Raw genomic sequence first — 18,314 nt, forward strand, 5'->3', positions numbered from 1 at the left:
CGGCTTGTCCTCATAAAAGTGGTGATGTATTGGGCCCGGCTGCGTTCAGTGAAGGGCGCAGAGCTTGCAACGCTCTGTAACTTCATCTTGCCTCAAAATTTCAGCTTGTTTTTGTACATTGACCTGCAAATACCAATGCTTGCCAGGCCATTCTCAGACAGTCCACAGTGTCATGTTCCGGAGAGGGGCAGCAGAGCTCGTGTTTGGCACCGAGCAGATGTCCCGGTAACGCCGCCTAGAAGAGTAGTGGAGCAGAAAATCTCTAGCTGTGTGAAAGCTGTCCGGTCAGTTGCGCGATTGGAAGTAAATGTGTGCCCTTTCCTCACCTGTCTTCGTGAAATACAGTCAATAGAACTGAAAGCATGCAAAAACGTTAGATGCCATTTATAGTCATAATCCTAAACTGGGAAGTTATGAGAAGTGTGTGAGATTTTGTTACCAAGGTTAAGTGGCAAAAAAAAAAGGATTACAACGCAGGTTAATCACAGCATTTCATAACAATGGGCCGATACAGTAAATGAGGACGTATTTGCCGGTTAAGATTTCCGCCGACTGGTTTATTTAATTTCAGTATGCCACAGTACTGTTTGGGAGCATAGATCCAGCATTCGAGTCTGCGTGTCGATTCACACCAGCTGCAGTGCGGTGTGTATGCGGTGCGGAAGGGTTGCGCAAACATTCAATTTTTTCCGGATGCCGCATGCGGATTTTCATGAAGCTGAAGCAATTACATGAGCCAGACAGGAAGTTGGAGCGTCGGCATCAAGGTAGATTTGGTATATTTCAAAATAAAACCGTTTGCGAACTCATTTTTATTGGGAGGCAATCTAGCTAACTACATAGCATGACATGAGTCGGACATTTAAGACAAAAAGGGAGCTGAGAATAAATTAAACATGACAAAATAACACTATTTAAACACAAAACGTACTTACCCATGGTAGAAGTCAAAGAAATAATGTCCAAAAGCAAATTGATGTGACAACAGGCAAGCGTCCGTTCCGCAGACAGTGTGAATTTGGCGAAAAGAGCACAAGTCTAAAAGGTGTAATTGACACACCTGTGAACTGTTTGAAATTGTGAAAAATGCATAATGTCTACTTTAAAGGGTGAGCTGCAGATGTTCTGTTCACGGTTCCTTTTTGTTTCCCCCCCTAGTGGCAAACATTAATTGTGCCGCTTCCGAACTGCTGGCCTTTAGATGGGACAAGCACTAAACTTGGGTTCAGGTCCACTGCACAGGAAGATGAATGCTGTGAGCAGGTTATGGTTTGAGCTACACGAGCCCAATGGGGCCCATGCGCCAAAAGGCGGAGGGCTGTGCCCCTGCCATATCCCAAACTGTCAATCAGCTGACATCTCGCAGCCCGAAGATAGCAGAGTGGAGACCGCAGGGGAGAGGGGGACATAAATCCCGAGTCATCTATAAAAAGAAATACTCTGTGTGTCAAGGAAAGGTGGGATGCCTTAAAATGAATGATAACAGTCTCATTAAAAGTAACGGCCTGCTAAATGATGAATAGGCCGCCTCCTGGAAGATGCTCGGGACAACAGCTTCAACAAATTAAGACCGGGATCACTCAGCTTGCTTTTCAACAAAACATATACAGTACTGTACTTGTACTTATCCCCCATACAATGCAAATATGCCTTGTTTAAACAATACACGCTCTCTCTGAACATGACATGATCAGCTAGGGTAGGTGAAGATCCAGAGATGTGACTGTGAACACACGAACGTATTTGAAGATATTTTGGGAGGGAACCTATCCACCATTGCTTGCCGAAAAAAAATCATATTGTCACTGTTTTTGGACACACACCAATGCAACAACATTAAAAAGTACTGCTTTGGCGCCATTTTGTGACATCTTGGTGCCAAGGGACTATGTTGAAGTGCGATGAGGAGCTTCATTTACAAAAGCCGTAATTTGCCAGCATCTTGTGGCATCTACAGACAATTCTTTAACATTGTTTTTGAGTGGGGTTTCAATAGTCAGGTTTCCATCTAATTGTTTTGAATTTCTTAAGTGAGTTTACTGAAAATGCGCAAAACGGACATGCGACTTATGCCCGTTTCCATCTGTTCTTCTTTTGCGAATATTGAGAGGGGACTCTGCCGCTGTAGGTGGCGGTATACACCATAGCTGTGGGATCCACCAGTAATTTAAAAGAAGAAAACCAGGAAGCGACTGCACCGTGCGATGATGTCGTATGAGTTTGATTTTGTAATAAAAAAAACGAAGCGTTTCTTCGTGGTTTTCCATCTAAAATGATTAATATTAATATTTGCTTCTTTAAATAATTCCAAAAATATTTCTGTTTCATCGTCCCCCCCAAACATACCTTACTTTATCGTTCGCCATTGCTTTGTGACTACAAACGTACATGTGACTTAGTGTCCGGTCAAAACATGCGACGTGTATCCGGTCTTGTCAGCGTTTATTCGCAAAAGCCGTTTCCATAGCCAAAATTCGCATTTTACTTTTTTCGATACACTTCAAAATCCACCCCGTCCAACTGTAAACACTTTTTTGAGAATTTTGGGCCCTTTTTCAAATTTCTAGCGTTTCTATTTTGTTTTATTAACTCTTATACCGCCCAAAAAGTCAATTGACATTAAGGACACGCGCACTGTATACCGCAAATAACGTCACTTGACGTCAACTACGTATTTTTTCTCAATGGGCAGTGCAACGTCTTGTGCAGCGCTCCTTTTGTGAATGGTTGTAAAAATCACAAAACAGCCACTAATTATGGCCAGCAGATGGCAGCATTGTATCTCTTTTCAATAGGCTACCGGTAGTATAAAATTACAAGAAAACATGGCGGATATTAGGAAGTAGAACGTGAGGGTGACGTGAACGATCAAAGCCTTTGTCACATTAAATCAAATTCACAAAGCGTCACTAAACAAAAAATATTAGTTTCAAAGTCACTGTTGAGCATATTTTTCCATTTTCGCAAAGAACGGTATAAGGTAGAATCCTACTTTTTTTCAAATGAAAGAATGGAATGCGATTTTTCATGTACTATCCACCATGTTTTTATATATTTGGCAGTAAAAGAGTTAATAAAAATGGGTTGATGGAAACCCACCTATTTACTAAATTTTTTTCAGGTCTTATCTGTAGATGCTGTACACACTACACACATATTGACAATCAAGACAAATTTTAAAATTTTCCTTCCCTTGCAATCAAAGTCAGCAAAGGCCCTATTCTCTTGTGTCTCCAAAATATTTGTATGTGTGGTGTGGTGTCAAGTATTTTTTGTGTGTATTTGATGTGTTCAGAAAGAGGTCCGCGCTTTCAATTAAATGAGCAATTTTCTTATGAAATACACGATTGTTCATGTAACACAGTTTTCAATTGACAAAAAAACTTTTAGGATCCTCAAAATATAAACATTCTATACAGGGTCTCAAATTGAAAGTTTTTCATACCACTGTTATTGTTTTCTAAGCACTGAAATGATGATGCTTTCAGTGCTCAGTATTGACACACGCAAGTGCAATACTACATAACCAAAACAACAATTCAGATCACGTTTTGCTTCAGCAAGTTACAGTACATATTGGCATTCACGGTTCTCGCTGGAAGCATTCATGCAGACCCAGATCATGACACCCCCACTACCTTTCTTGGCTGTAGGGTAGACAAACTTGTTCTTGTACTCCTTACACACGCTTGACACCATCTGAATCATGAGTTCATCAGAACCTCAGTCTGCTCGTCTTCAGCTAACTGTTTGTAGACTTTTTTTGTGTCTCATCTTTAGAAGAGGCTCGCTCATGGGACCACAACTATGCAGACCAATTTGATGCAGCTTGCGGCATCTGGTTTGAGCACTGACAGGCTGACCCACACATTCTCACTTCTTCTACCTCTGCATCAATGCTGGCCGTTAATTGGACCCAGTTTAGACAATTTCACTTGGGGGTGTACTCACTGTTTTTTTTTTGTGTGTTTGTTTTGTTTTGCCAACGATTTAGACATCAATGGCTGTGTGCGTTATGAATTTATATAATGTAAATGTACAGTCATACAAGCTGTATACTAACCACTTTACACTGTAAACTGTCATTTTTTTTCCCAGTGTTGTCCCATGAAAAGTTATAATAAAAAAATGTAAAGGTTGTGCTCACTTTTATGAGATGCTGTATGTGCTCATACAAAGCCACCGGTAACAGTTGGTGTGTTTATGTGTGTTTGTAGGACCCATTTTAAATATATTATTTCTTCATCTTTATTTATATAGCGCTTTCAAACAGACTTAGCTGTCTGTTCAATCAGTCTCCTTTCAGCACTTGATCAGAGACGTGATCACAGCATGCATGACGTCACACACGTCTGCTACAAGCTAAGTTGGCTACCAGCTTGGTCGTAAATGCATGAACGTTGTTCTTGCTACATTAAATGTCTACAATACTGTAACACTTTATACTTTACTGTAGATGTTTTGGGTGATGTTTGATTTGATCAAAGGTCACATTTGATTGATCAAAATGGACACATGGTTCAGGACATTTGTAGATGAAGCAAAACAAAGTTAAAAGTAAATATATTATTCTCATGTTTTAAAAATGTGATTCATTAAATTACAGTTAATTGAATTATTTATGTATTTTAGTAGTTAAAAAAACACTTATTTCATTATTTGCAATAAAAGAAAACAATGCTATACATTTTATACGTTAATTTTTACATACATTTTAATTTTAGAGGGAAAAAAACGACTGCTAAATAAATACCACAAATATTACAGAACTATAGAAAAATATTGATGCTCGGTGGGCCAGATTACAGAACGGAGTGGACTGCATATGGCCCAGGGGCCATACTTTACCCACCCCTGCACTTGACTTGGCTGGTACCAAACATGGACGCTACTATCACCCAAACAAACCTGACATGAGAGCGGCTGTGATGATGCCAGTAAACTAATCTAAACTATCTCACTCAGCCCCAAAGTGCAGTTCTCTTTTTCAGACTGTAAAAAAAAAAAAAAAGCACCGTGTGTAAACATTTACATCAGGGTGACATAAACACATCCCAGCACTGTAAATAGTGCCGAGAAGAGACAGAACTCGGGCCTGTCACACGGAATGAAAATGAGAAATGGATGAGTCGTGCGAGCGGCCGAGTTCCGAACTGATAGACGTCCACTCCCAAACAGGCTTGACGTGTCCGCTAGTGCACCCTCACGCTGTCTCTTCTCTAAACACTGACATTCCGCATGGATGAGAAGTGCTTTCTGAAGAATTGAAAGACGCGGTACGATTTCAACATTAGGAGCGTGAAACATACTGCCTCCCCACCAAAAAATGATGTCTATTTACTCAAGTTTGGCATGTGCGGTTTTAGATAAACATCTAAAATTAGAAATACACCCCGAAGTTGGGGTCATTGTTGAAACAATACATTATTTTTAATGTACAGGTTGTGACATGCTTATTTGTGACGGTGCTATTCTACTTTCACTTTCAGCTGTGCACGCTTGTCTTGTCACGTATTGACATGCTCGGGCAGAATCAGGAAGTGAAAAGGCCAAAATCCAAGTGATGTTGTATTTGTATTCACTTTTTAGGCTGACTTTACTTTATGTTGCCAGCCGACAGTTGCCGAGGGGTATCAGAACATTTCATTGGGTGAGTTTTACTCATAGCGAATCCATCATATGTACAGTAAATGTAGTCCCGTCCATTTTCTTAACCGCTTTTCCTCACAATGGTTGCAGGGGGCGCTGGAGCCTATCTCAGCTGGCTTCGGGCAGCCTGAACTGGTTGCCAGCCAATCGCAGGGCACACAGAGACAAACAACCATCCACACTCACAATCAAACCTATGGACATTTTGGAGTGTTCAATTAACCTGCCACGCATGTCTTTGGAATGTGGGAGGAAAACCGGAGTACCCGAAGGAAACTCACGCAAGCACGGGGAGAACATGTCGTGCCGCAGTAAATGTAGTTATGTAAGGTTTTATCTAAATCGGGTCTCATTCAAACCAAAGTTAACAAAGCGTCAATTTTCATGAAGCTGCGTACAATGATGAGTTTTCAAGCACTTTGTCGCTCGATTATACACGACCACACAGCGACAGGACTTGATTGTCATGTACCCGCGATCAACGCCATATGGATGCACCAAATGGAGATCGCAGTCTGGCAAAAAGGCAATCAGCTTTTTAATTAACAGAATTAACAGCGCGATGTCATGGCGTAATGACGGCAGTAAAAAAGCGGTTGATGTGACAATCAAAAGTGCACTGAACACAACCATTGGCTTTATCTTCACAAGACAACAATAGAAACAAAGAAAACAGGAAACAAACTCAAAGAGCAATCATCCTTTAATAATTTAAATGTAAACAATGCAGAGTTGCAGACACTAATAAAAATGAAATTGTAACAAATTAATACTTGTACAAAACTTGTAGCAGCGACAAGCATGGTAGGATGACAAGGAACCATATTTAGGGGAATTGTTTGCTACTACTATAAGTTATGAATTGAACCGTGTGTGCATCCGCGGTCTACGGAGGCTGCGGATGCCCAAGGTGGACATTTTGAAAGTATGAACATGTCGGCTGTCAGTTCTGACTCCCTTTGATTGACCGCCAGTGACATGCGGTCAGAGCAGGCAAGGTAGGCGCTGCCTGCCCCAGGCTGAAATGAAAGTTGAAACCGTTTGGCTTTTTCTATCTATTTGAATTATTTCTTTCATTTCAGAAAGCCTACACCACATATAGGTTTAAAAGTCAACATTAAAAATGACTACAAATGATCCTCCTGAAGGCGCACTGCAACTGTGCTTTTCCCAGCCCTGTCCGCGTAGCAATGTGTGTTCGCGCATGCGTCGTCAGTTTCCCAGCAGAAAAGTAATTCACGCAAATAGGCAGATCGCTACGCTGCCTTTTTACGTCGCTGTATTATTCCTATGCGAACGTACTTTCGCACAGTGCATTGGTGAATTCAAAACACGCTGTAAGATGACACCACTCTGGAAAATATACAACTATTTTCACGCCTTTCTTTTGAGGAAAAACGTCATCTTTTGAAGGATGGGAGACCAACGCCTTAGCTACCGGATCTTCAGCAAAGTAAGGGACAGAGAATTATACGTACTTTTCACAAAGAGTGGTACAAAAGGACTTAATGAATGTGCTTCACCTGTGTTTCACCTTACATGATATTTGTCATTGCTATTGCTAGCTTGATTTTGTGAGGAATTAGGCTGTTTCACAGGGAGATATTTAACTTTATTACATTCTTTCTGGGTGTTGGGGCGGGTTTGAAATGGACTGTTTTTCGTGGCAGGCGGACCTTGCACTGGCTGTGACGGTGGCCCAGAACTTTAGCTAAATGGCAAATATTGAGCTGTCGCACTGGAGGCGATGGGTACGAACCCCGCTCGAAGGTAAAGAAAAAAAAGATTGCGGAGCAAAAAATGTAAGACGTCAAAAGAGAGTGATATTTATTTTTTGATGTTTTATTTTCTACCCATACAGAAGAGGCATATGTTAAAAATAGTTTGAATGTATGGCATCTTGTATCTGAGCATCAAGTATCTTGAGTTTATTTTTATTTTTATGAAAATATGGTCACCCTAGTATACGTTGTACACTCGCCTGCCGACACACAAATTTGTAATTGGTGTGTGCTTCTCAATTTGCGACTGCCTGCCTACCCAAACCGAGAGCTCACTGCACGTCACTGCCCCGCACCATTCTTTTCTCCTCCTGGCGCTTGAAAACAGGTGCTCTAAAGCAGCTATGCTAGTCCAAAGCGCCGGTCCACACACCTGGCTGTCAAGTAAAAAATCTTTCACTCCTTGGTTTTCTGCCTTTCTCTGTGTGATGTGTGTGTACACACTCACAGCCAATGCTATAAAGCAGTCATGTAAGTGGACTCGCCGAATCGAAGTTGCATTTATATCCAGGGTTGGGAGGGTTACTTTTAAAATGTAATCCGTTACAGTTACAAGCTAGCTGCTAAAAAATGTAGTTAGTAAAATAATCCAAGTACATTAATATTAAAGTAATGTAACTGAATTACTTTTGGATTACTCCAATATTGAGTTAGCTCATGAAGACAAAATAAAAATAAATATCAGCACAATATATATTCTATAGAATGTGCCCCTGCTATTTGCGGGTGATAGGGACCCGGTCAGCCTACAAATAGCACCCCAAATTTTTTTTAATTAAAAAGCAAGTAGGCTATTGATTGATTGATTGATTATTTGATTGAAGGCCATATGCGTTTTTCGAAATGTCATTGAATGCAACCACACTTCACAGTTAGATAGATAGATAAATAGATAGAATATGTATTGTAATTTGTTAAGAAACAAATATTTACTTTCACTTTACATGCTTTCAGTAAAGTAATGAAATATTTGTTCTTCGTCACTTCCCACCACTGAACAACAGCAACCGGAGAACGACAATGTCAAGAACAGAAAAACAAAAACAACAGATGAACAACAACATCAATTCCAGCATCTCAATGTTGTTCAGAAAGGAGAATAAAAAAAAAAGAAGAAGATAATTATGACCTCTGTCAAAGCAGTTATTTGTTGATTTGTTTTTAGCATGCAGCTCAGAATCCAAAGTCAAACTTCAGTGAATAGCGATCACTAGCTGGGAGACTTTAGCAACAAAAAAGAGGGGGGGAAAAAGCTATTTATTGACCATAAAGCATGTTGTACAAAGAGCTACAGATGGCGAGATGGACCTCAGCGCACGCCATCCCCCTCGCCGCACCCCTCGGCATGCAGCATGCAACCCAACAAAAGAAAGTCAAATTATTAGAAATAATGAAAAGCCATCAATAAGAATTCAGCGGAGACTCATTTCATTCTGTTTTCGCCGGCGCTTTTCAGCCCATTATTTTCTGTAAATGTTAACACGGCCAAGCTCGCCTATTGATTCTATTATTTTTGACCTTGCATTAGTGTCGGCTAATCTTGCGTGCTATAAAATTTCATTTCAGGGTGAAAAATGCTGCGGGGCCCTCAGGGTGAGTTATACGCAGGTTGGGGGCGCCCCTGGGATTCATAAGTGCACATGCGGGTAAACAAACGGCACATTTAATGTTTCTTAGATGAGTGAACAGCACCCGCACTTTCATTTCATTCCTTTTTCTTTTTTCCCTACACGGCAAGGGTCAGGTTGAGAAGCTCATTCCGAGACAAATGTGAGCATCTCCCGGAACAGTGTTGTATTTTTTTCTGCTGATCCCGAGTGAGCTTTTCCATTGCGTGTGTGAGGCACGGCTTGAAGAATACGTCTTCCCTGACCTGGGTCTGATCTGGATGAGAGAACAACGACTCACATCTACCATGTTTACCATGCAGCTGAAACACTCCACACTGGCCAAGTCAATCAGATTGAAAATAATTTTTGAGGCCTCTTGGCAGATCAAACCAAATATTGACATCTTTGTGTTGGTAACCTTATTCTATCTGATAAGGGCTCTGATAGTCATAAAATTTTGAGCTGTGGGTAGGCAAATAAAGTGGACCCTCAGAATCTCATCTAAAAAAAAATATTTTTATGTGGGGGAAATACTTTTTGTCTTACAACCTTTCCCAAGGGTGTCAATTACAATAAATAGGTAATAGTAAAAGTAAGATAATACTAAATAAATAAGTGTACATTCTTGTATAGACTTTCACAAGCAGCGTTGCCACAGTTACCTTGAAAAAGTTACTTAGTTTCTTTACTGATTACTTTCTTTAAAAAGTAACTTAGTTACTTTACTAATTACTTGCTTTAAAAAGTAAATAGGTTAGATTACAAGTTACTTTACTACAGTGTTTCTTAACCTGGATATGATCATTCCAAGGGTTTGGCGAGTCAGTCTTAAGGGTTTGGCGGAGGTCAAGACACAAACCCGACTCAAATGATTCGTGATGATACACCCCGCTTGGCCATCATTGGCTACAGGTAATCACACTACATGTCTATCTCTGCTGCAGGGAATTTAGTGAGCTCAGTAGTCGACTTGTGACTGTTGTGATGGTACGTCACGTGATTTCTTTATTATTGTAATGTAACTAATGTCGAGCAAAAAAAGAAAGTGGTTAGACGAAATGTGCAATTTGATTTCACATGTGTAATGGAACGTACGGTGGTCCACAGGGTTCAATTCTTGGGCTCGCTATTTTCATGGTATCTGCTGCCCCTGGGTTTAGTGGTTTGGAGCGGTATTGTTTTCCCTTTAATAATTTTTTTTTGTGCTTAAGTCTCCCTTGGAAGAACCACATTTCCCATGAGGACAAGCGCATGTCATTTTGAAATCGGCATGTCACAGGCGCCCGCAGTTGGACTGAACAGTGGCTATTTTCTAATTGTTCTTTATACAGCACTGCAACGTTTCTCAAGTATGTTAACAGCAGATGGTGGTTGTGATCTTACCTTCTTTATTGTATACACACACACAAACGCTGCGCTCCCCCCTCCCTCCCTTCCTGTGATGCATCCACAAGCATTCGTAAACATTCGCTGGTCGGGTCAGAGTGGAAGGGCGAACTGTCAAGCTGATGGCTATTTATTGATACCACGCAATTTTTTCCGAAGGTTTGTTTTTATTAAAAAAATAAGACAGTAACCTTTTGAAATCATAATTAGTTTAATAAAACAAAAGAGTCTATTCAGGATTTTTGATGTTTGATACAGCTTCTTTTTTTTCCCAGACTGATACCAATACGAGTACTCAAACTCTCGAATAGTCACCGATAGCGACACCAAGTACCAATACCACGAGTAGTTTGGTTGCCTAATATTTTCCCCAAAAACAATGACAAATCATTTTAAAGAAATACCTAAACATCCCAATATATAATTTTCCCTTAAAATTACATGAAGTTAATGGCTATTTTATATTCTTCTAAGTCTTAATTTCTAGTTTCTGAATGTAAAACAGTCACAGGAAGTATCCACTGCCGTCGTGAGTACTGATAGGTCGATACAGATACCTGGTATTGGCACTTGCCCATCTCTATTCATATTTATTGCCCAATTATGCAAAAGCACACAAATAATGTTTCTTCACAGTCACAACCCATCCAAGAAACATGAGGAATAACAATGACCAATAGAGAGAGAACGGGAAGCTTGGTGGTTTGCTAATCAGCGCCCCGAGTTTCTTCGGCTACGTTCACACTGCAGGCAAAAGTGACCCAGATCGAATAATTTTTTCCAAATGCGACTTGTATCTGATTTTTTTACGTCAGTCTGAACAGCTCAATTCCGATTTTTTTTACACTTGGGTCACTTTTATATGTGGTCCTAGATCTGATACGTATCCGAATATTTGCAAAGCAACCGCAGTCTGAACGGCCAGGTCGCATATATCCGACCTCGACGTCATCAAAAATCCAAAAAACGCACTCCGCGCGGGGGAAGCCATTGATTAAGGCTTGACGCATCTGCGAGGTCTGCTCGGCTCGGGAGATGTACGTGAATCGGCAAAGTTGTTTCGAGTAACAGTTGCGACTTTATATTTGACTTGAATTTAATCCCACTTAAAACATAAAGGGGACATTTGTGCTGGTGATATTAGTAATTTAGCCACGCAAATAGCTAGTTTATTATGTGCGGCAATGGCGGGCGGTCATCGTTAGGGAGAAAAAAAGGAGAGGTCCCCGTGAGATGCGGTGCTCGAACAGGCTCGCCTCATTTTCACAAAATATTCTTTCTACCTCCTCCTGCATCTCTCATCTGTAGATATGAGATGGTAAAAATATGAGCCCCGACGACGGACTTATAAAAGTCCGTGGCCCTGATGAGCTGGACTATACGTATTTACTTCTGCAAACAGCGTTGTGAGTGACGAATCTTCTGCGCATGCGGGCCACTTCACAAAATTCAGATTTCACCCCAAAAATGGAATTGAGCATTAAGACCTGCAGTGTGAACGTAGCCTTAGTTGGGAAAATAGTTTCAAATGTTTTTAATACCTTTACCTATTAGTCATGCTTAATTAAAAACAAACAAGAAAAGGAATAATAATAACAAAAATGATAATAGTCTTCTTCGCACATTCCAAAAACATGCATGTTTGGTCCATTGAAGACTTTAAATTGTCCTTAACCCTGCGATTGACTAGTGACCAGGGTGTACCCCGCCTTTCGCTGGGATAGGTTCATTATCATTATTATTATTATGTCCCTACCAAGCAGCTCAACATGAGTGCTCTTCAGCTGTGCTTTCTTATCTTAGACTGCAATTACTTCCTTTGTCTCGGTTCACTTCTGATGACATTGTTTATCTGTTGTTCTGCCTGTAGCGCTCTTGTTCACTGCCCAGTAATTCTTTGGCTTTTGAAAAGCCAAGCATTTGTTACGTGTGAAAGCTGAACGAAATCAATTGAGTACTATTACCGTATTAGTACATATCACAGAAATCTCCACATCACGTTCAAATGTGCTGCGAGCAGAATAGTGACAACACCAGAGCAATCTGGGTGCAGTGGTAGAAAAATAACCCCAAAGAGCCACGCATGGTGCTTGCTGTGTAGATAGGAGTGTCACTGTACTTAGTAATCTAACAGCAATCCTTCAACTGCGCTGCACATTGAGGATGCTCCGAAGCGTGAAAACATCTGGTTGTTGCAGCCCCACTATTTCAGATCTTTTCCTGTCCAGGATGAAAATATAACAGCAGTCAGCTGTGAGTTCATGTCTCAATTTCAATCACTAACTCCCAGATGAGTCATGCAAAAACAATGCCGTGCTGTGCAAAAGTCAAATGTCAGGTGGATCCTCCAATGACAAACAATGAAATATGAAGTGCATCTTTTTTTTTGGTGACAGTTATGTCAAGCGAAGTTGTTAAAATAAAATCAAAATTCCAATTATATTGAAATGCAGCAAGGAAAACAGCAGACTGAGCGGAATCATCAACAATCGCATCTTCAAACGCTCCTGGAACACTAATTGTCTTCACATAATCAGAATTAGAATCATCGAAATGGCCAAGTAGCCTATGTGGAAAAAAGGGACAGTATTTATCCCTGGTAGTTGAAGTGACTCTAGTACTAAAGCAAAAGATACTACAGTATGAAGCAGTGTGGCAGAGCGAAAATGATGAATATGAGGGAGATTTTCCAAATGTCAGTGTACGTCGGTGAACGAGTTTAAAAATGCAAGCGAAAGGAGAAACTGCTGGAATGCCTGTTGTTTTCGGGTTGGGTAAAAAACCGGAAAAGTTGGAGTCAGGATCCTGCAACCAGGACACAAACGTATTCCCGCAGAATGATTTTGCAAGCCCCGTAATTCATATTACGCTGGGAAGTCATTCACAAAAATGCTATGCATGTTTATGTGCTCCTGTACTGCTCTTTTAGTCAGCAAAATAGTTTTAAACGGGATCAGTAGCTAACTTTTTATTTGTGTTTGATAATCGTGTCTGCGTCTATAAAATGAGAGTTCAAGTTACTCCACTTTTTTGTCTGATGTGAAAAAGACATTCATGTATTTCTATTTGTCGTATGTGGACAACACACCGGGGCTCTCTTTTCGTCCCCAGCATAAGTCTAGCACAAAATGTACCTTCTTGTGGTATGAATGGTCGTAACGGGCGTTTGCATTGTTGTGTGTCTTTGTGGGATGGAACACACCGTTTGCCTCGCCAGTCGTGACGGCACCGGGCTTGACATTGTGCAAACAGAAACAGACTCGCCTGTGCATGACCTCGTCAGGCGAAATGATGTGATGTGGGCAATTTCAAACCACCTCGTCTGGACTCTTTCAAAAGAGCATCAGTCGGTTGCAGCTCAGTCAGAACACTGCAGCTCGGGTTCAACCAAAACAAAGAGATCAGAGCATATCACTCCGGTCATAAAGGCTTTACAATGGCTCCCAGTCAGCTGTAGAATAGATTACAAAAATCTGCTACTGGTCTATAAATCAAATGAGTCCTATACATGAAAGAAATGCTGGTCCCAGTAGGACTCTTAGATCTGCAGATTTAGGTCAATTACTTGATGAAGCTGCATTTAGGTGGCAAGTTAGCCCCGAGTGTAAATACTTTTAAAATCCAGGTTTAAAACGTTGCTTTTTTTCCACATACATTTGATTAAGGTCTTCTAAACATTTTTCCCTCTAAACATTTTTTCTTTGAGATATTTTAGAAAACTGTTTTTATTTCTCTGCTCTGAAAAGTTTTGACATTCCTTGTTAATGAGTTTTAACATTGTCAATGTTCTTTCAATAATTTTTGTAAGCTTTCTCTGGTTTGCTGGTGAACATCATTAACTGTTGTGTTTGTTGATGCTTGTAGGTAGGTGTGATGTCTTTGTTTGTGCAAGACCCATTGAGTCGCCTTGTGAATGAAATGTGCTATAGAAATAAAACTTGCCTACCTGGCCTCACTGAAGGCACCCACGCACGCGATCAGGGGCTTGCTGCATTAAAAATACATTTAGGATGATAATGATAATGATTGAGAGGGATTGTCCCATGATGTTGTCAAAATTTAAAAATGAAGAACAATGACACCCGCGACAACATCTGCGGCATAGCAATATTTTTTGAACAATCCCCCCAAAAAAAAATCATAAATAAATTACATGTAAATGCTGAGAGATTACATCATCAAACCATGTCAAAGATATAAATGAATTCAAGCATCCGAGGACCTGCAATGCTTATGCTTAATATGCTTTACTCTTCTTCCACCACTCAAAGCCAGTATATTGTTCTCGTAAGGACACCAGGCCCTTGTAAAGCAAAATGTAATATTGTGCTCTAGACAACTAAAAATGTGAAGTCCACACATGTGACGCCAGTTAGATCAATACAATACAAATGAGTCTGCATTTTTATTTAGGCTACAAGTTATGTAAAATATACAAACACATTTTTTTTTTAAAGCAATTAACTGGTTCAGTCTTAACATGCTCCCAAAAAAAAAATACATTAGAGACTGTGCATAATGGAATGCAATTTTTTGTTTTAATTTATTCTTTAAATTTCCTTTTGAAAAATAGCTTTTTAACACTGTTATCCTTTTTGTTATCCACTGCCCATTGATGAGACTTGATGATGATCAAAAATAGACGCCACAATCGGAAAATGATGATTATTATTATTTTTAAACATTTGCAAGTCATCCATCACACTGTAATAAAGATTGTTTATTGAGAGCGCCTGCATCTTAGATTGATGACGACTTGGATAAGATGGATTCCAGAGGAGAGGTTAACTGAATATTATTGTTCTGTAAAAATTGCCTGTGTATGTGTGTGTGTGTTTTAGTGGAAATTAGCAGGTCCATTGGGGGCTCATCCAACTTTAAGCAAGTACCAAGGCCCTGCTCTTATGGAGAATGTCATGAATAAATGAGCAGACGAGTTTGGTCCTGACAAGTGAGGGACATGGCACTTTCCTATGCATTTTTGATAGTGATCTAATTCATGTGGCAGGCGTGGATGTTGATTAAATCACAATGTCAGCCACTTGACAGGACAAGACGCCCCAACCTGTTTGAACAGCCGTGAGCCCTGCAAGATGGCCGGGGAGATTCGCCACACGGCCGCCCAAGTCAACCCGCCGCCCTCTTATCGCTTTCCGCAACACGTCCGCGGAGACAGACTGATGGACGCCAACCAAACCGCCTCTTCTGTTCTCTCTTGGCGTGACATCAGGCCAATGTGACACTCGGGGTAAACACGAGGGTGTGATGGCGCCGCCGTGTTCCTCTTCACCCGTGTGCGATGTCTCCGTCAAATGTGGCTGTCAATTACGGAGCTTGAGGCCGGACAGACCGACGTCGCATAGCTTACAATCATGGCTGCCAACGCTTGTGTCATGCAGCATCAGTGAGAATTTATAGTGAGGAACCAGTTTCCAAAATAGAGAAATGAAACATAGCGGAACGTCTTACTACCTGAATCAAGTTCACATTTCTAAGAAATATTCCCCATAGAAAAGAATACAAATTCAATAAAATCACATAAATAACACGTACACTGTAAAAAAAAGAAAAAAAAGGGGGGAGTAATATTTACTTGAAAAAAATCTCGTAATGTTCAGAAATTCGAAGTAAATTTTACAAGGACAGTTTTGAGTGCATTTGACTAATTTATATATAAAACAAAAAAAGTATGTAAGCGTCGAGGAACAAACCCATGACCTTGAGCTTAGGAGACAGACATGCTACCACCTGAGCAATGCCACACCTGCTGTTTGTCGCTATACTGCATTGCCGGGATGTCCAAAATGGGACCAAAACCGGTCTCTTGGCGGTACGAGGATTCCACCTGACTCCAGCAATATACTAACATACAGAAGGAGTGGCATTGCTCAGGTAGTAGAGTGACTGTCACCCAAGCTGAAGGTCATGGGTTCGTTCCTCAACGCTTGCATATAGCTTTTTTTTTTCTTTTAATAAACTTGAAAAATGTACTCTCAATTCTCATGTAAAAGTTATTTAGAATTTCTGAGTGAACAAAATTTACTAGGTTCTTTCAAGTAAATATTATTATTATTATTATTATTATTTTAACAGTGTACCTGTGTATAATACGCACCACCAATGTGATTTTTTCCCCCTTTCTTATTAAGCTCCCCCTCCTCACTGTAATCGCCCATCCCTATATATAATAAATAATAACTGGAGCACGGTTTCAACCCTCCACCTCAGAATTCTGTGGTGGATGTGACAGCCAATCACCACATGGGGAAATCATTGATAGAGTACCTAACAACAAAAATATCTTGTGTAATAAAAACATTTTAGGTCACAGTGGTGTGTTGCCTTCCTGCATGCACAGCTCCGAGGAGGTCAAAGTTCCATGTAGAAAGTCACTTTACTAATCTTCTTTGTCACTCATAAAATTTACACAACATGTCCCTCATGGAGGCCTGTCAGTTTGCTGCTTGCCCGTGGCTGTCACACAACACAGATAATGACTCGCAGGAATCAGCCAAGGCCTTGATTATTTATAGTGAGCCATGTCTGAAAAGAAAGACAAGCACGAGATGTGGCTTTGAATGATTCCTTGTCAGTAATAATACAAGATTGGCCTTTATAATCAAATAAACAAAATACAAATCTTCATTTCAGTCATTAATGTTATAAAGCCAACAGGATAAAACTCTTGGGTCACTTTTGATGCTGACGGATATTATTTTTAATACATGAAATGAAGATTCTCTCCATCAAAAGGTTCAAAGAACAACATTAAAAGTTGCACATGGAAAAATGGAAATGCAGTTTCATGCGTAATTTTCACTATCATGCACTTTGAGCCGCAAGAAATGCTTTTAACAGCAAATGTTTTATATAAAACCACATCGCAAACTACAGTTTAAGTTACCGGTACGTTTAATCATACTTGCATAGAATATTTATGTGAGAATGAGGTGTAAAAGTAATGACGGCTTCCTATGATTGATTGACAGTGAGAACGTATCAATAATGTGCTCCAAACATGACATCCGTGAGCCAATGCCATTGACAATTGGCTCATTAAAACAAAGTAACAACCATCAAACCTGTTCACTTGTCTTGTGTCCAAGTGAACGTGAGAGGTGTGGTTTGCAGAGGAAGTGTGTTTTTGGAAAACACATTGGAACAGAATGAGGTTTGAGGGGGGACAGACAGAGAAAAAAGCGAATAAAGCCACAAGAACACGAATTAGAACCATTAAAGACGACAAGTGAGTGAAAACAGTCAGACATTTTACTTGAAACATGTTTCGTACTTTTTAGCGAACACACAAGCAATGTATCTCCTCTGTTTGTATGGGAAACTCTAGCAAAACAAGTCAGAATGCTTTTGAACATATCTATAGATAAACACAAGAAAGAATCATAGAGTGGGATCATGTTTTGTTAAAGATTTGCAGCCATTTTCTGTGTTTTGGCCACTTAATGAAAAGTCGACCCACGTTTTAATTCCCAACCTATGTGTAACAGTTGAAGTGGCATCAATGAAGTAGAGTTTTTTTTAAACTATTATTATTATAGGCATATTTATTTTATTACGTTTTTTTTCATTTATTAATTATGTTTTTGCGTTTATTATACTTGGTACATTTTTTAAGGCAGTAAACCCTCTCACCACACAATACAGGTTTTTCAAGCAGGCATGAACAATTTGTCACATTTCGCTGTGTTTAAATACTCCTAAAGTTTAAACCTTTGTAGATGGCGGGCAAACAACTGCACTAAAAATTAATAAATTAATAAAAAAAAGGCCACAAAAGCTGAACCACGTTATAGGGAGCAGCACTCTACATTTAGTCAAGTGATAAGAGGCACTTAAACATTGGAAACAGTTAATCAAATAGTTTGTATTA

This window comes from Leptonotus elevatus, chromosome 2, assembly GCF_054856555.1.
Source record: "Leptonotus elevatus isolate MCC_2025b chromosome 2, RoL_Lele_1.0, whole genome shotgun sequence".
In the NCBI taxonomy this organism is placed as follows: domain Eukaryota; kingdom Metazoa; phylum Chordata; class Actinopteri; order Syngnathiformes; family Syngnathidae; genus Leptonotus; species Leptonotus elevatus.